Here is a 19,615-nt window from a genome sequence, read left to right as displayed (position 1 = left end):
GATTCCTGCCCACCAAACACACTACTTATTGAAGCCTGCAGAAACAGTGAGCTGATCTGTATTAACCAATCACAGTTACAATAAAATATAATGAATCAAATTAGGACGCTTTCTTCCACACGTATATTTGTGTATATGCAGCGTTCTCTGCCATTATCTGGCAATTATCCTTGCCCACAATTTCCTTCTACTTCAAAAGGGACTTGATTTTGCTTTCAGAATTTGGGACCCACGATTACTCGTCTTTTGAGCTCTGTGTCAGGTGAAGCAAAAGCCTGACTCTGATCTTTGGGGGCATCCAGTCGACTGACTCACTGAGCGTTCCCAAGGTGTCAAGCACCACGTTCATGCACAGGGGTAACGGGAATACTATGTTTGCCTTCTAGAAGAAAGTAGCTGAGTTCCTGTGTGGTCCTGTAGCCTGAACAGAGGTTCCTGTAGTATGTAGTGGTCACTGCAGGGTGCTGGCCTGATTACCTATCCTATGTGTTTCAAGACCGAACCACTAATCCCGTCTGTCTCCTGCACGTTGGTGACTGATAGCTAGCTTATGGCTGAGGCTCCTGGGGAGACTGGCCTTATCCCGAAAGAAGCTACCTCGCCTAAGGTTATGTCCCCTGGTCACTATGGAGATATAAATGTCTGCCCCTGGCCCCGATTTTGGACAGCTCTTCAGGGCCATGCCTGCTGCAGACTCCCAGTAGATCAATTGGGTCTCTCTTGCAACTGCCTTGCAGTTGGACTTTTCCTCTGCCCAGTTCTGTTTCCTTCACTCCCTCACATGTGTTGACTTTGAGACTACTCCCTAGTAAATCTCATTGTCTCTTCCTGATGAACATGGTTTAAGCAAGTCATTATCTTAGAGTGTTGTTATGGGATAACCCCATGAAAATGTGTATCAATATTATGCTTTATTTCAAAGTTCCATATATATATATGGAAACTAGCTTTATTCAAGAATTTTGGGTAACACTAGTAAAACATAACCCAAGTGAACAATAGGAATCTAATTTGCTTATTTTAGTACTTATCACACCTTCCCAAAACTCACAACTGGATCTTAATATTAAAGATATACTCCGTACAAGAACTCAGCACCTGGGGCCCCTGCGTGGCTCAGTCAGTTAGGCATGGGACTCTTGGTTTTGACTCAGGTCGTGATATCAGGTCTTGAGATCAAGCCCCATGTCTGGCTCTGCACTCCGCATGGAGTCTGCTGAAGTCTCTGACTCCCTCTGTCCCTCCCCACCTGCCCTCTGTGTCTCTCTTTTTCAAATAAATAAATCTTTAAAAGTAAAAAAACTCAGCATTTACGGTGTAAGTGTGAATTATTTTCAATGCATTAAGAGTAAGGGGATTTCACTCTCTTTTATCTGTAGCAGGTACTATAAGAAAGGGAGAATGAAACTTCATTTTCATCTCTCCAAGGAAAACTTCTCGATAACATACGCACTGTATTTGTAGAAGGTGTTATTATAAAGCAAGTGTCTAAATTTCAAGAGGTCTTTATAAAAAATCATTTACCTTCATAGCACATATGTCAGAATATTAGCTAGGGATTTTTTTGTAATAACTAATTCTATACTACAGTAGTGACAGATGCACATCAAGTGGTTAATACAAGGTTACTTAGTTTATTCATTACATGCTTTTCTCCCCTAAGATAGAACTCAATATATTAAGGTATGAAATCTTTCTAATCATTTGAAAACATCAAAATTCACCTACTGATTGATAATGAAATTCCAAAAATAAAATTTAAAAAATTTACATGTAATCTACACAAACACTGGGTATATGAATTCAAGGTAGATATAAGTCATTTGCAAAGTCTTTCTAAACTTTTCTTTCGTTACCATGACAAAGAGAATGACAAACTGCCAAGTTACCCAAACTATTTGGCAGCATGGTTCCATGAAGCCATAAGCTAAATGTTTATATACTACAGGATAGAGTATAAAATTCGCGTGATCTTTTAAGATAGGATATGCGACGTCATAGAAATTCCTACAATGACTTGGTTTTGCCTAATCTTAGATCATTCTTTTGTCTCCTTCTCCTCACATTCTTCGCTGCACTTAAGCAGTAAAGTTTGAGAAAAATTGCTATGCAGATTTGATTCAGAATCATAGATTTGGCCTTTTGCTCAGAGATGGACACAATTTATTTATTAAGCCACAATTTCTTGACAACCCACTAAGCGTAGCACTGTATGAAGTTCCCTGTTCCCTACAGTGGTCCTATACTGCACAGACAGCTTCCATTCGACCTCAGTAATCCAAACTACTCCTTCAACCTGCAGGTTTTCAAGCATGACTGCACTCATGGTCATCAACATGGAGGGGAACTGTGACATCCCAGACTGACCTTCAGCTCAGAGGTGAGCCAGGGTGAGTCCCGAAGGCCCGTTCCTCAGGTAAACAGCAAGCTGGCTTCCCATGATGATGCGTTTCTCCAGGTGCTCCTCAGGCAAACAGGGACATCTGATGTGGATAAGGCGGGAAATGGTTTAAAAGCCGTCTGGAATTGGCCAATGTAGTCTTAGTTGCCCCACCCCCACACCTCTCTTTAGGTCTGAAGGTTACACATTTTGCTGCCATTTCTGCATTCAGCTTTCTCACTCGGCAGGCTTTGTAGAACCCAAGGGGTTTACGTTAGGCAGATGAGTGTGGATGAAATCAAAGTTCCATCACTATTGTGGGTGGGCTTGGGCAAGGGAATGAAAACGTTTGCTAAATTTAGATGGCTCGTGTAATGCTCACTAACTACAACAACGTGTTTTCTTTCGGAACACTAAATTTGAGAAGACAAGCAGTTTCCCTCCCAACCAGCTTCATTCACCACTGAATTGAACAGAATTGAAAACACTTGAGAGCAGTGACTTATTTGAAGTCTTTTCAACTGCAATATTTCCACTGGACTAGGATGAGCAAAAATTAGTGTGTGTGAACAGCTGTCAAGAGGAAGTCATTACCAATCTATGTTTTAAAAATAGTCAACAAGTTTGCATTACAGCAAACAATAGATTTTTGTTTGACAAAACTTGTTCACAAATAAATGACATGCCCAGAGGTGTGTGTTGCCATTATATTTTGACAAAAATTGACTGATTTCAAGTGGATGTGAGACTGCCATATTTACAGTTTCAGTTTAATGAAATGCCTAAATTAGGGCATCAGTTATTTCCATTGGTATTATTATTACTTGCCTGGAGGAAGAATCAGCTGACTATGACTTTTCGCCTAAGAATATCTGCCTGGGAGGATCTTTTGGGGGCTTTAACCTGTAGACCTCCCTGAAGAAGTAATTCCTTAATCTATTTTTTTAGTTAATTATCATCCGGATTTATTAAAATCATTTTCATTTTTCCAAATTTAGAGGAGAGAACTCACTGGTCCTCTCTCATGTTTTGTCTGATTTATGTTTTTTCTTTTGTTGACCCTACTGTTTTTTATCTCTTGCCTTTGGGCCTTTGAACTTGCAGCTTCCTCTGTCTACAACATTCTTACTGCTTATCTCCTGGTTACCTCCCATATATCAATCAAGTGTCCACTTAAATGTTACCTTTTCCAAGAGGCCCTAGATTGGATTAGGAGTCTGAAACTTGCTTCTGAAACTTGGGTTCAGTCAATGGTAGTGGTCATACTGTCTCTCCAAACTCTTCCCAACCCATCCTACCACTGATGATTGTACCCTATTCAGCTCTGTATGTCCAACAACCATCACAGAGCCTCCTCAATGAGCATTTGTAGAATGGATGAGTGAACATGAAGATGAACATTGACTCGTCATGTGCTTTGCTGCTTCTTTTGAGGCTGCGTGAAGGCACTGTAACATTCAGATGTAAACCATCCCTGTCTCTGCTCTCCTGTGGCAACATTCACCAGCAATGTGTACTCTTTGAAGGGTGTTGGTGCAACTCATTGTTTGAAGGTTTCCAGGAAAGTAGGATTAAGGCTTTAAAAAAAGCTTCAATAGGAAAGAAACAAATGGCAGTCACAGTAGAGCAGGAAAGCTTGAAACCACAGGAACGGCCAATGAAATCTTTTGACTTTTGAGGCACAGAAGTGAAGGTCAGAAAGGTTAACTGGCTGCCAGGGGTCATAACCATGTTAATCACAAAGGATTTTAGAGTCCAAGCCTCCTGATTCCAGCCAATATTTCCTTAAGTGTGCTGTGTGTTTTCTAATACTGCAGCCACTTAGCCTAATGTGACTACTGAGCACTTGAAACATGGCTAGTATAAATTAAGATGTGCTCTGAGTATAAAATCAAAGACAAATGCTGTAAGCGTAAAATCAAAGACAATATGAAAGAAAAACATAAATCATCTCATAAATAAGGTTTATATTGATTACATATGTTGAAATAATATTTTAGATATTTTGATTTAGGTAAAATATTAAAATTAAGTTCTTAATTTTAACATGGCCTGTAGAAAATTTAAAATTATCTATATTGTGCATTTATTTCTACTGAACCAATACTGGTCAAGATAAAATTTAGGTAATGCGTAGACAAGGCATTAAATAATAAATCATATGGCAAGAAAAGTTATTCACTTTATTCTCCTTTAACTCATCTAATTAAAGAGAAATTACTAGTTTAGTGCTAGTTTTTCTTTAATACTACATAATTTCCCCTTTTTAACAAAGAGAAAGAAGCTTCAATAATTAGGGACTTAGAAGGCCATAAAATCTTGGTAGAATTTAACATGATTTTTGTGTTTGTTTTGTAAATTGCCCTCTATTTAGGTTAGATGATACTAGTTTTCAATTTATTGTGATGAAATAAACTTTCACTTATAAATATATTCATTTAACTATAATATGAGTCTATTTAAATCAAAATATTAAATATTGTACACATAGCACAGGACTGGGAAAAAATCATGGTCAAAGTTTGGGAAATAGCCATACACAATGTAGTTTCTATTCCTGGCCAACCCAGTACACTCAATCTTCTACATATGATCTGTAAAACTTCTACATATAATCTTTAAAACATTACCGTTCAGAATTTAATTCCAACTTTGATAAGGCTGTTGCAACATAAATGCTTCAGCTTCCTTTTTTGTGCCAAATAACTGAATTCAGGCACAGTTGACCAGCAACGGGTGTGACAGTTGAGGTCCCTAAAAGGTCATCCTAGATCACAGACTGAGAGGACCACTCCATTTAAGCCAGGCAACAATGCTGGCAGGTTCTGCAGTTGAATCTAGATGGAACTTTGGGGGCCTTCTGGGGAGATGGGGAAGCTGAGGAGAACAAATGTGGAAACAATTGGGATGACGAGAAATGAAGGGTGTACAAGCAAATTCCTGAGTTATATTTCAGAGGCCAGATACCATAATAAGCTCTGGAATAAGACTGTCTGGGCTTGAATTCTGGTTTGGGCATTTGCTAGCTCTGTCATCCATGATAAATTACATAACCTTTCCATAGGTTTGTTTCCTTATCTGTAAACTCATTAATAATAGCCACTACCTCAGAGTCTTTCTGTGAAGCACATGCTAAGTACTAGACCAACGTCAGCTATCAGTGTCATCATCCACACTGCCACACGATGTTCAGAGGAGCATGGAGATATATGTGTGATTTTAATCTAGACTAGGGGTTAATAAATTGGGACATGGAGCTAGAAGCATGCTGAAGATAGTATATGGCAAAATTAATCAGGATTAGGTTAAAGATAGCCAAATTGTCCTATAGGCAGGCTTTCTAAGGAATCCTCTCCACAAAGGTGCAATCACTGTGGACCATTTCATAGGCACTCTCATGCACTGGACCATCCTAGAGAAATGTGTCTTTTTAAATGTCTCTAGGAACATAGCTAAGAAATGGGTAAATATTATCTCATTTATTACCAATGATGGCACTTCTGTTTTTGTAGCTGTTTTTATAACATATCATTAAGACATTTTTCCTACAGGTTTTTTTTTTTTTTTTTTTTTTCCATGCAGCAACTGGGGCCTTGGGAAGCTACAAAGGAGAGAAAATGGCTGTAAATAGCTTTTTTTTTCTTTTTTTTGCGATCACGCTGATTTCTGTACCCTGAGGTTTCTACTCCCACACATTCTGATGATGGGTAAATTACTGTAGCAGTAACTTAGACCAGTATTTTGAACTCAAGCATTAATTTGTGCCTTGTTTTGTTCTTCATGTACCTCTTCAAAAACATTAAGAAACTATAAGCAGTAAGTTTTAACTTTTTAGAGGGGTTGAAAATACCATTTGAAAATCTGTCAAAAGCCATGGGGTGTGTCTCCAGAAAGATGAATGTTCTCACATAAAAAGAAAATGTTTATACACGATTTCATCAGGTTCAATGGCTCCCTGAAGCTTAGTAACCCCAGGTTAGACATTTCTGTTGTGAGGACAAATAAACCATAGGCCCACCTAGAACTACAGAGGTAATGAAGAAAATGTAGCTGATCAAGGTCCCTGGGCCCTGGGATACGAGTATCTGTCCAGGTAAAAGGCAGGACAGAATATATTTAATTTTTAATTATTGATGAGAGGTTGAATAATTGTCTTCCTCTTGATTTATGTCTCTACAGTATTGCATCATTTTTTTTTTTTTTTAAGCTTTGGATCTTAAATCGAGAAAAAGGTCACCATCAGAGCTTAGAATTTATAAGGCTAATCACAGAGAAGCCGATCAGATCTTCTGAAGTCTGTGAATGACACCAGGTGAGAATGACAGAAACGTTACTGAACATCAAATCAGTCACCGAACCAAGCACTTACTGTATACCTGGGCTGCGCCAAGCCAAAGTCGTAGAGCCTGAGTTAATTTTCTAAGGTCATAAAGTAGGCGAGTGGCAGAGCCCACCACTCTGTCCTAACACCTCGGCTGGGACTTTGTCACTATGTACTGCGGCCTCCACAACAATGTGGCACGTGAGATGGAATTCACAGTCCACCAAATATTGCCTCTGCGTAGAGCTGTGCACTAACAAAAGGCGACGATAGCACATGTGGCACTTTTAAAGAGATAAGGAATATTTTATTTTATTTTATTTTATTTTATTTTATTTTATTATTTTTTTGAGATAAGGAATTTAAATTGAAAGCAGGATTTCAAGACATGCAGTGCTTGCCGTAAAACAATTTAACCTAATCTAACTTAATCTGATGTGGTTTTTCCACTGGCCTTGACTATTATTTACTTTTCCTCAATTCTGTTCAAATACTTTTGCCCAATCTGGTGTTCCACAGAACGTTCTTCTCTCAAGATACTTAGCGCACAGAAGATTTTGTGGCTAAATAAGTTTGGGAAATGTTCCATGTTATAGTTTCTGTTTGGTGTTTTGGTTTTTTAAGATTTTATTTATTCATGAGAGACGCACAGAGAGACAGCAAAGACACAGGCAGAGGGAGAATCAGGCTCCCCACGGGGAGCCCAACGTGGGACTCGATCCTAGGACCCTGGGGTTCATGCCCTGAGCCCAAGGCAGATGCTCAACCACTGAGCCACCCAGGTGCCCCTCTGTTGGTGTTTTAAAAAGCATTCAAGAACGTTAAAGGTCCTGGGAAGTCCTGCAATAAAACATAATAACAAAAATCTCATTTTCCTTTAAGTCTGTATTTCTCAAAGTTCCCATACCTCAGCACACTTCCCAAATGGACACCTATCAAAATCCCACACAATGAAAAAAAAAAAAAATCCCACACAGTGGATCCTCTGCAACACGTGCGACAGGGACTTGTGCCGTAGCTTCACAAGTCTTCAGGCTCAGCTCCCATTTTCCAATGATTGTTGGAGATGCAGAGCAATTCTTTTATGACAGCCTGTTGCTTTGGCGTGCCCTCCTTTCATAAGCATGGTAATTTAAATAATCAGGAAAATAAAGAACTTGAACTCAAATCAAAACTTGCCAAATGTCAAACTTTATACAACCGTATTTTAGAAAGAGGATGATCTCCTTTTCCCTTTTAGGGTTTAACATGTGGATCAGCTGTTTTTCCTATAAGGGTTTTCACCCTATTGGCTGCTATTGGTCCAAATAACCACCTCCACCTGCTCTAGACCATAAGCTCCACACGAGTGAAGGGTTATTTTTTTTGTTCCTTATTCAGGGACATATTTATAGGATGTAGAAGAGTGACTAATAACAGTAGGTACTCACTGAGTACATGAAAGAATGAGATCAAAATGGAGACAATTGTTTTTGTGATTTTGATTTATATCGTATTTGGCACTTGTTTTGTTAACAAGCCAGATGTGATTGTTTTCAGATGTTTCCTTGAAATGTTCTAATGACCATCTTAATGCAGCCTATACTACGTAATAAACCTACTGGCCCAAAGTCAGAATTGTAAAGAGGTCAGTGATGATCGTTGTTTTCACTGCTCACCTACATATTGTTTTACTGGAGGGGGAAAAAAAAAATAAGAAAAAGGACAATCAAGTCCCCAGAATTCACTGATGCCTCTAAATTAATCTTCTTGCGAGGGCAGTTTTTCCACAATTTACACTTCATTTCATGTAGTGTCCTGAAAGATCTATGAAGTGACTTATTGAATCCCAGTTCCCTAACATTCCTATTGGTGCTAATAATCATGTGCATGGTTTCAAAAGTCAGTGCGTTGTATCCTCAGTCAGAATGTGAGCAAGAAGGCAGACACCACCTCAAGACTTTTCAACAGAGGGACTTTAATGCAGGGGATTTATTACACCGGTGATGGAATTTCTGAGAACCACAGAGGGATGCTGAGGTAATCCAATGTTGAACAGCAGGAAACCACGACCATCTATAGGCTAGAAAGAAGAAACGTGCAGCGGTACTGCTGCCAGGGAGTCATCAGATGGGAGCCAAGACACACCTGTGAAGCAATGAAACCAAGGAGCTGGAGCCACAGAGGAGAAGCAAGTGCGGAGAAGCTGCCTTAGGTGGAGAGGAAGAGGAGGAGTGCCCTCCTCATTCAGTTTAACTACCCCATTCAATCTCCAGCCAGTGTCTTCCTTTGTGAAAATTCAGCCAGAAGACAGCTGATCCGGGATCCCGGGAAACACAGATTGCAGGGCTCATGAAGCCTCTCCCTCTACGAGAGAGCTGAGCTCAAGAAACACAAGGAACGGAGCCAACGTGCCCAAGCTCCCAGCCACGGCAGCTTCAGGTGTATCAATTGTTTCCAAAATTTAAAGCATTTTTTTTTTCAAAGGTTCTAGGTAGTTTTAACTGCTTGATGTCTTGTCTCAACGGTTCTGCAATTCTAATAGATCAGTTACTGTTCTGGGAGGAACGTTTGCAGGACCATCTGGTAGAGACCATTGGAAAACTAGAAAAATCTTTTAAAAATAGAAATTGCCTAATGCAGTCCTTGCTCATGCCATCATGGGGTTTAGGCATTTGATTGAAATATGCCAATAAAATGACTTTTGAAATGTTCCCTTTTCCAAGTTTCCGAGCCAGAAACAGAAGGCTTATCTTCCTGTTAGCATAGGCTACTGTTGTACTAGGTTCTCAATCCGAGAAACATAATGACAAGAAAATACATCATGCTATGAAAGCTATTTGAGACTTGCATCGCCATAGGAGCAACTCTAAAAGATGCCTTAAGATTCAGAAAATCAAGAAAACCCAAGAGGAACTTAAATGCTTGAATCCTTATGTCCGCTACCGCAGAGCATGTCATTGGATACTCCAGAAAATGAATATGTCTTGAAGTGCGTGGAGTGTGTGATTAAGTCCCCGAGCAGGGTGAGTATGACATGATAATGCTTGACAAGCACTTGAAGAGCTTAGATAGCAGGGAAAGAAGGAGATGGTTTCCTGTAGCAGAAGGAGGTAGGACTTGAAGTACCAAAATGGACTTGGCGAATGGAAACATCTGAATGCCTTTCTAGAAATAATTTCCTAATGGAATCGTAAGTTAAGACCGTGGACTCGGTCTTCCAGAGGGGAGTGATCGGAGCACAGGTTCCTGAAGTACACGAAAGAAAAGGCGCCTGAGAATATACCACAGGGAATACACCTAGGGAGTCCGCTCCTATTAGTTCTTTTCTTTAGGTCCAGCTTTAGAAATGGCAGTGCTCCATGTGCATTCTGCTAGGGCGCACGCTGTCTTGGCCCGTCCGCAGGTGCGAAGCCAGGACTCAGGGAGGTTCAAAGTGGCTTGTGGAAGCGCCCGCCGGGAAGTGTGAGCGCTGGGCCTCCGACCTAGGTTCTCCCTCGTCGTGCGTGCCCAGCCACCACAGTCAAAGCCCGGGCGTCCGGGACTGTCGCTCACAGCGAACCGAAGCTAGGGTGGATGCTGCAAGAGCTCCACATTTTTGGAGCTGACGTGGATTTAGCCACAACGAAGGGAAAATACCACCCCTTTCAGAACCTTCCTCGCGGCTGCCTTAAGAGAAGCAAAGGCTTCTGCAGTTACACTGCCCCTGGGGGGGGTGGGGGCAGCCCCTTCACGGAAGGCTTGACCCCCACAGAGCTGGGTTCCTGCTGGCTGGGCTTCGTGCAGGTGTATCTGCTTAGTGGGACCTGAATCAGTGTGGAAACTTAGCTGCGATTGTAACTTGGTCTTCATAGTTTCTATTAGTCAGGAAAAGGCATTAGAAGTAGATGGAGATGAGTGACTGGATGAGACCACACCTCTCTGCAACAACTTTGGAAAAACCCACTTATTGAGATACAAGTAGAAACAGCTTAGATATACACTGCTTTTTGTTTTGTTTTGTTTTAATGATAAAACCACCGTTATGGATTTATTTGTAATGGCTTTTGGGAGCCCAATGCCGTAAAGGATTCTGAGGCCTTCCCTGAACCCAGTGAGAAAAAGTACTTGTTTTGATTTTTGGTTTTTGATGTCCGCCACCATTGCGGGGGGCCGGGGGTCATGCCTCTGCCATTTTTTGGGAGGCAGGAGTATGTCTTAGCCGTGTGTAAATAGGCCCCGAGTAAGGTTCTGTTAAATGAATAATGAATAAATTACGAATAAACCGTAAATGAATGACTTCTGTCTGCGACCTTCGGCAGGAATTAAAACAGTGCTGAGTTCCCCACTTTCTAATCCTAATCTGTTTAATTGTATATCACCCCAGAGACTCAGAGAAGAAAGGGGATGCATTTAGGGGGATCAAAGAAGGTGACATTTAGAGGTTAAGGAGGCAGAAGAGGTTTCTCATTTAACTGAGGGAGAGAAAAATGTAGAGTGACAGGAGGGGGTTCCGTGGGCCTTCTTCCCACGCCCCCCTTGGATAACGCTACCTGTCGCAGCGAAGCAACGCCCAGATCTCCAAGGCCTAGCGCGATGAGCGTGGGTTCCAGTTCCCGTATTGATCCGAGGCAGGTGCTCCTTGACCTTTCAAGCATCGCCGGGGTCACCGGCGGGTGAAGAGCATGCGGGAGAAGCAGGTGGGAGAAGACCCTTGCTTCCTAACGCGGCCCTCGAGGAGGCGTCGCCCGCGGCGGACCACAGTCCTTGGGGAGCGCTACCGTGTGGTCGCACCCGAGTGGGGCAAGGGCCAGGCTGGGCATCGGGACAGAGTGTGTCTCCCGGCCACCTGCTTCCCGGCCACAGCTCCGGGCCGTCCTCCTATGAGCACGCTCGCGGCCTGCAGCGCCGGACTCACCCGGGGGTCTGTTAGAAGGGCACACCCTCGGGCCTGACTGGGGTGGCTCCTGGAGGATGAGCCGAGGTGGCCTGGGATGTCCATAAGGCTGCCCTCCTCCGAGGGACCTGGCCCCGGCCCGCCTGTCACCGCTGCCCTGCTGCCCGGTGCCACCGCGTCCCCGCACCTCAGTGTTTGAGGCCCGTCACCGATCACGAGGACGTACACCCCCAGGGGTCCTGCTGCAGTGGCCGAGAGTCCTCTGAGCCAAACGCCGAGAGGGCAACGACTACGGCAGTGCCCGGGAAGGCCTGGGAGCGCGGCCTGCACAGCCCGGGGCCTACTGTGAGGCCCGCGAGGCCTACGAGGACAGTGAGCACAGCGAGGACAGTGAGGACAGCGAGGACAGCAAGGACAACGAGGCCAGAGAGGACAGTGAGGCCAGAGAGGACAGCAAGGTCAGCAAAGACAGCAAGGACAGCGAGGCCAGAGAGGACAATGGGGACAATGAGGCCAGAGAGGACAGCGAGGACAACGAGGCTGGAGAGGACAATGGGGACAACGAGGCCAGAGAGGCCAGCGAGGCCAGTGACAGCAGCGGCCGGCAGTGCAGCCACAGTGTCAGGCTCAGCACCTCTGCAGCCCTGACCCCTGCCATCAGGGCTGCTGCTCAGCGCACTGTGCACACCGTGCCCTCCTCCACTCCCCGGGGCCTTGTGTGAGTGGCCCTGCGAGGCCCATTTCCCAAGGGTCACCTCCCCCTGATGCTCCGGTGACGATTCTGGCCGATGAGCCTCAAGTGCTTCCCGGGTTTTGCACATGCACCCTCTGCCTCCTGCATTCCTCTTCATTCTTACCCCAAGTGTGGACCGTATCTAAAAGCCTTAACCATCTGCCCCGTAGAGCCCCCGCCAGCTTGCTCTGGTGTTGGCGACCCGATTTTTCCTTTGTGAACACTGGTGCAAAAAGAAATCACGCAGAGCATCACCTGTGTAGACTCTTGCTCCAGCGTCTAGGCCCCGGTCAACCTATTGTCTTTTTTCTTCTAGGCTCAGGAGGTCAGTCCTATTGGGTGACGATGATCGGATTTCGTGAGAATCCGACACAAAGGACTCAGAGGCAGATCGAACCACCGAAAGCTCAGACTGTTAGACCACAGGGGTACCTTCCTGCGCGGCCTGCGGACACCGGCCGCACTTCGCCAGTCGGGCAGTGGCACAGCTTACGTGCAAGCGGCCCCAGCGCATGTCTCATAGGTAGGGCTGGGTGGCAGGGACGGGGGCGGGTGGCAGGGCCCTTACTTGCCTCATCGGCCTGAGCTTGCGGTAGGAGTGGCAGCGTAGACACGCTGTTTCCTGAGTGCGGTTCCTGGACGACGAGGGGCGCCAAGGACAGGCGGCTTGGGATTAAAACTGGGGCATAGCCAACGTGCAGTAAAATGCCAGCTGCCTCCCTCGAGCATCGCGGAAACGGGTTGTTTGGGTTACAAGGTCCACAGCTGTAAAAATGGGTTCACTTAAACTATTTCTGGTGAACATCTCTGATGAAAATGCACGCATGCTTCTCTGCTTTATTGAGCAGAACATTCGAATTTGATCTGGCTGCGACCACCCGACCACCAGTTCTTCTGAAGGGCTGTGTTGCGTTTGGGGCTCCGTGTTCGAACCTGTGCAGGTTCCCGTTTGGAGTTCTCGTATCCACTCTTCATTGTTCCCCTGTCTTCATGGACCCAGGCTGCCCGCCGTCACTTCCTGATGCTGCCAGTGTGTCCCCCCGTGACCTGCCGCCTCCGGGGTGCTTGGACTGGGAGACTAACCAATCCTGCTTGTTAAAGTCGTGCCTAAAATATAAGCAAAATCGACTGCATGTGAGCCCAGGAGCACGCCTATGCGAGCCAAGCGCATGAGCTTTGGTATATGCCTCTGCTTTGTCAGCGGCCCCCTTTTCTTGCTTGCCGGCTTCTGTCTCTCCCCCCCAATCCCCCTCTTCTTTCTCTCTCTGTGTCGGGAAAGTAGGGTTGCTTCATTACTGGCTTTCATGCAAGTGAAGTGTTTCTTTGCATCAGGTCGAGTCTGAACACAGGTGATAGAATACTGACCAGACGTGGGACGTCACAGTCCTCCGGGGCTACTGAAAATCCTGGCCCTAATACCTTGCGTTTTTAGAGCTCTCCGCACTGTTCGCAACGTCCTCCCTACCGGCACGCGCGTCTGCCATTGTGCTATAATGCTCATATTGCATCATTTTTGTGGTCATGTTGGCTCTAAAGTCGTCTTAAACTAACCTCGCTAGCAAGTTAAAGAAAAAAAGACGGAGTCCTACAGAGAAGGAGTGAAAATGTCTAGCGTGCTGCTTGTATCATCCTTTCCAAACATTTGCCTTTTCTCTCCTAGGCTGCGTGGCCTCTGACAAAGACCCGCGGTCATTAGCTCTTGTTTGGTTTACGGGTCCCCAAGGTGGACAACCACCACGGGCCCCTCTGTCCTCTGGTTCTCTGCCTGGGGGAGGAGATGCAGTAAGAGTGCACAGAAGGTGTGTACGTGTGACAACGAAGGCGGTAGAAGCACAGAGGATGGCGTAAATTCCACGCGAGCGCACAGTTTTCTGCTCACCATTCCTTCTGAAAAGCGTGAACAGCTCTCTTCAAGGCTGGTCCTTCTCGTCAGCCACAGAGCTTTGCATTCCGAGCACCCGGGTCGCTAAGATGCGTGTGATGGTAGCGGAAGTGCCCCCTGCCCAACGGCGCCTCAAACGGGCTTGTCCACTGCTTGGAGACCACGTGCCACCCACAGAGGAGAAGACGCACCTCTGGGATCTTCGCGACGGATGTGGGCGCCGGGATTCATCTCACGAGGCTGGGACGTTGGGGTGGCTGGGATCACGGAGCATTCCAGACCTCCCTCGTGCGCCGTTCCCGCTGCACCAAAGCCAACCTGCGGCTCTGGGCCAGGGATGTGGGGAGAACGGAAAACAGCTGTTGACAGCTTGCAGGGCCGCACGAGGGGCACAGACGACCCGTCAGAGCTGTGACAGCCGGGCGCGGAGTCCCAGAAGCCCACGGAGGCTGAGGCTGCGGAACCACCGTTGGATGGAATCCAGGCCTCGGGCCGTGTGCGGGCCTTGCTGCTGGGCTCGGCCTTCGGGCGGGCTCCTGGGCCCCAAGCCCTACCGGCAGACGAGGCCCCCCTGGGGCGGGGAAGAGCAAGAGTCGCTTTTCCAGCCATTCTTCCCACAGGGAGCCCAGCGTCGCTCCCCAAATGCGCACCGGGCTGTGTTGCTCTACCTCCAGGCCCTCTCCTGGCCTTTCTGTCAGGGTGATGTGGGGCTGCTGGGCGCGCCCCCTGGTCCCCCAGCGCGGGGCTCTGCGTGCTTCCCCGGCGACTGGTCCCCTCCTTTCCTCTCACCTCCCTGTGTGTCCCACGTACCTGCTGCACAAGCTTCTTCCAGGAATTGGAAAGAAATCGTGCCTTGTCTTGTCTCTGGGGCTTTGAGCAAGTTGTTCTTTCTCTTCCTTTTCCCCTGTTTTCTTTCATGACCACGGTCTTCCATCACGTCCCTCAGGAGCAGTACTGGGTCCTGGCACCACTGACCTGGCAGCACCCCCTGGTCTCCCACGAGGGCCCCGGAACAAGCGGTCCTAGCTTCCGTGCATCTGTGTCCGCACTACGCCTTAGCCCTCTAAGGGCATCGATGGTTCCACCCAGCAGGGATGCAGGTGGCCGTTCCCTACACCGGGTGACCAGGATTGGCAACAGAGCCTAAAGACTGCGTTTTGTGTCTGAATCCCGGTGTCCTCTCCCGCGAGATGCATGACTTCCTGTGCCTCCGCCCGGGCGCCCCGTCTGTTAGATGGAGCGAGAGTGCATACGTCTCAGGGGGGTTCGTGGGAAAACAGCAGCGAGCACCCACACTGTGCCCGCCAGAGTGCACTCACCTGCATGCGCTTGTAACGCGGTGTCTCCTACGTGCTCCGGGTTCCGGACGTGAACCCGGGGTGCGATACAAAATTGTGTAACTTGCAGGTCACTTAGAGGGATTGGCTTAATCCCTCTAAACCTCATGGATGCCCCCCTGAGGCAAGGTGACGGGCTCTGGGAGACACTCTGCCCCAAATCTGCTTAAGGGGCTTAGGGTCTCGTATTCTCTGCCAACCTGGCACAGTCTCCGGGACGAGCCCAGCTCCTCCTCATTCCTGGGGCCAGATCACACCGCAAAGGTTCTCGTCTCGTTCCCTTGTGTCTTTATTTCTTTTCTGGAACCCCAGTACTTCTGGGATTGGGGTCTGTATTGTCACCGGCAGGGCTCCTTCTGGTGTCCTGGAGTCCAGGGCCCGCTGGGGCCCTGCCACTCCTTGGATGCCGACCACCCATTCATGTTACCGTTGTCTGGGATGCTCACCCCACATTCCACCTGCCTGACGTTTTGGTGGCCCTACCTGCATGCCTGCACTGCTGCGGCCTTTTCTCTGCGGGTATGTACGGCGGGTGGCCTGTCAGGAAAATAGCAGGATCTGCCTCCTATTCCTTATTTTACTCTATGTAACGATTGCCCCAGTCTGAGACTCCTCCCTCAGTCTCATCTTGCCACCACCCAAACCCCTGTCCAACTGACAAGGTATCACTAGTTTCACGCGTGCCGTTTAGTAAATCAACACTTGGTACATCACCCGGTACCCGTCACGGCAGATGCACTCCTTAATCCCCGTCACTCACTTAACCCACCTCCAACCCATCTCCCCTCCAGCAAACCCTCAGTGTGTTCTCTACAGTTAAGAGTCTGCTTCTTGGTTTGCCTCTCTCTCTCTCTCTCTCTCTCTCTCTTTTTTTTTTTTTCCCTATGATCACTGTTTTTTTTTTTTTCTTAAATTCCACACATGAGTGAGATCATATAGTATTCATCTTTCTCTGACTTATTTTGCTTAACGTTGTACTGTCTGGTTCTATCCACATCATTGCAAATGGCAAGATTTCATTCTTTTTTATGGCTAAATTATATTCCTGTGTGTGTGTGTGGGTGGGTGGGTGCGCGCACGCTGTTTCTTCTTCATCCATTCACCCACCAATGGACACTTGGGCTGCTTCCGTAATTTGGCGATTATAAATAACGCTGCTATAAACATTGGGGCCCATGTATCATTTAGAATTAGTATTTTTGTCCTCGTAGTGCAATTGCTGGTTCATGGGGTGGTTCTATTTTTAACTTTGAGGACCCTCCACACTGTCTTCCAGCGTGACTGCACCAGTTTGCATCCCCACCAACAGTGCAAGAGGCTCCCTTTTCTCCACATCGTCACCAACATGTTGTTTCTTGTGCTACTGATATCAGCCATTCTCACAGATGTGAGGTGACCTCTCAATGCAGTTTGGATTTGTATTTCCCTGATGATGAGTGACTTCGAGCATCTCTTCCTGTGTCTGTTGGCCATCTGGATGTCTTCATTGGAAAAATGTCTACTCATGTCTTCTTACCATCTTTTAATTGGATTATTTGTTTTTGATGTTGAACTTTGTAAGTTCTTTATATATTTTGGATATTAATCCTTTATCAGATATGTCATTTGCAAACATCTCCCATTCTGCAGGTTGCCTTTTAGTTTTGTTGGTTGTTTCCTTCTCTGTGCAGATTTTACTTTGACGAGTTCCCAAAGTTCCCAATAGATTAGTTTTGCTTTTGTTTCCTTTGCCTTAGGACACGTGTCTAGTAAGAAGTTGCTATGGCTGATATTCCTGCCTATGTTCTTCCCTGGGATTATAACGGTTTCCTGAGTCACATGTAGGTCTTCAATCCATTTTGAATCTATTCTCATGTGTAGTGTAAGAAAGTGGTCCAGTTTCACTCTTTTTGCATGTTGCTGTCCAGTATTTCCAACACTCTTCATCGAAGAAATGATATTTTTCTCATTGGATATTCTAGCTGCTTTCTCAAACACTAATTGACCATACAGTGGTGGACGAGGTGTTCTCTTTCAGTTAGTGGTCAGGAAGTTCCGTGTGCAGAAAAATAAGATTAGACAAACCTAAGTTTGAATCCCTCCACAATTTTCTCTCTCTCTGAACCTCATCCACACAACAGAAGGAACGATATCAACCTTTGAGTGTCGCTGTAAGGATGAAGCTGGGGAATGCATATGAAGTGTCTGGCACAACACAAGTCCACGTAGGGATATAATCCATGCATTCTCAGCTGTTCTTGCTAATCAGGGTCAGTGCACAGGAAGAATGCATCATGGCGTGGTCATCTTTGACCTCAACTTGGTGAAATATTCCTTCTCAGCAGCAAACCCCAAGAGCTTGCACACTGGCTTATTCGGGGAACCTCTGTTTCCTGCATTTTGGGGGCTTCTGCCAGATGTACACGGGTCATTCTCATCTGTGTAAATAACCGAGCTGCCTTTATATTGGTCATGCCAAAGACTGATGTTTATTTAATTTTTCCCCCCAAATTTCATTCTCTTAATTCTTTCCTGAATACATGGAAGAATTATCATTTTCTTTTTTATAAAATTTTTTATTTAAATTCAACTTAGTTAACATGTCATGTATTATTAGTTTCAGGGGTGGAATTTAGTAATTCATCACTTACATACAACACGCAGTGCTGATTCCATCCTGTGCCCTCCTTAACACCCATCACCCAGGTACTCCTTCCCCCCACCCATCTCCCCTCAGATGGAGCTAAGTGAAATAAGTCAGTCAGAGAAAGACAAATACCATCTGATTGCTATTTTTTCATTAGTGTAACAACATCTAAAGTCTTCTTACCACTCCTTGAGGTCCTCCTCTCAGTTCTTTGTCTCTGTCATTAGTACTATCACTCTTACTCATTTGTTCATTCATTTATCCTTTTGTTCATTCATTTTTTCTCATCCATTCATATAGCAAATATGTGTTATACCTACTATGTGCCAGACCTGAGTTGGCACTGAGGAGCTAATAAGTATCCCAATGTGTTTAAGAGTAAGTGTTATGAAGTCAGAGACAGACCTTTGTTTGACCTCTGACTCCACGGTGTCCTAGCTGGCTGACCTTAGGCAAGTCATTTTAAGTTCTCCAGACTTCAGTTTGCCATCTGTAAGATGGGGTAATATCAGTTCCTATTTTCCAGGATTGTTGTAAAAAGCAAATAAGATAATTAATGAAAGTTAAGCTTTTTAGTACACTGCCTGACATATAAGAAGTGTAAAGTATTCAATAGCTGCTAGTTTCTGAGGATAATGATGATTTTCTAAAGATTTATTTATTTTAGGGGGGCAGAGGGGGAGGGAGAGAGAAGCAGCCTCCCTGCTGAGCACAGAGCCTGATGCTGGCTCCATCCCACAACCCTGAGATCACAACCTGAGCCGAAATCAAGACTTGGGTGCTCAGCTGACTGAGTCCTCCAGGCACCCCAATGATAATGATTTTTAATGACTAGGTCCTTCACGGAGCTCAGACTTCAGTAGGGATATCACATATGTTACCAAAGAGCCATTGAAAGTTTTTAAGCAAATTAATGACTGGGCTGTGATCATCTTTGATGCCTCATTTTCTCTCTTCCTCTTCCACAGCCAGACCATAAGACCAGTAGATTTTTCCCTTAATTGTGTTTTACAGATCAGTCATTTTTTTTTTCTCTATCCCACTGAGATTTCTAATCTCTGGGAAATTGGCTGGAGATGGTTTGATTTACTATAGGTTTTGAAAGAACACTTGGCTCTTTTCTATGTGTCTCATTCCCTCCAGGAGACTAGCCCAGGTACATTCTAACGGCAGTGTCAAGATTCAAGAGAGGGAAGATAGAAATGCATAAAACCTTGTTTTGTGTCTCTGCTGCTATAGGATTGTTTTTATTGGCCAAAACAATTCATGTGATCAAGACCAGAGTTAGAGTGGGAAAACATGACCAAAAACATGGATATAGGGAGGTTTGAAAACGTAGGTCCACTAATCCAAACAATTTACCATTGTCTGCTTTCTGGCCACAGAAATATATGCTGTCATATATGAACTATGTTTACTCCCATATCCCAAGTCCTGGCATCATGCTTGAGGCTAGAGGATTGTGCCCCTCTTGATCCAAA

At 45.5% G+C, this 19,615-nt stretch overlaps 1 protein-coding gene and 1 long non-coding RNA gene across 7 annotated transcripts in view; one reads left to right on the top strand and one right to left on the bottom strand.

The window, feature by feature from the left end:
• Positions 1-14,381, bottom strand: part of LOC144294495 (uncharacterized) — a 92,239-nt gene extending 77,858 nt beyond the window's left edge. For both annotated transcript variants that reach the window (XR_013361857.1, XR_013361858.1), the window contains exons 1-2: positions 14,169-14,381; positions 2,368-2,483 (exon numbers count right to left, since the gene is read on the bottom strand). This is a non-coding gene — a long non-coding RNA (uncharacterized LOC144294495). The remainder of the gene's footprint in view (positions 1-2,367; positions 2,484-14,168) is intronic.
• Positions 1-19,615, top strand: part of METTL15 (methyltransferase 15, mitochondrial 12S rRNA N4-cytidine) — a 326,516-nt gene that overhangs the window by 224,588 nt on the left and 82,313 nt on the right. For 3 of the 5 annotated variants that reach the window (XR_013361855.1, XR_013361856.1, XR_013361852.1), the window contains exons 6-8: positions 2,303-2,380; positions 6,588-6,692; positions 12,606-12,812. The gene's annotated coding sequence lies outside the window, so the exon portion shown is untranslated. Of the gene's footprint in view, positions 1-2,302; positions 2,391-6,587; positions 6,693-12,605; positions 12,813-19,615 lie in introns of all 5 variants that reach the window. The other 2 variants (XR_013361853.1, XR_013361854.1) reach the window with 2 other exon arrangements.

This window comes from Canis aureus, chromosome 23, assembly GCF_053574225.1.
Source record: "Canis aureus isolate CA01 chromosome 23, VMU_Caureus_v.1.0, whole genome shotgun sequence".
Taxonomy (NCBI): domain Eukaryota; kingdom Metazoa; phylum Chordata; class Mammalia; order Carnivora; family Canidae; genus Canis; species Canis aureus.
The sequence above is the reverse complement of the archived record's forward strand: the minus strand, read 5'-3'. Positions and strand labels throughout refer to the sequence as shown.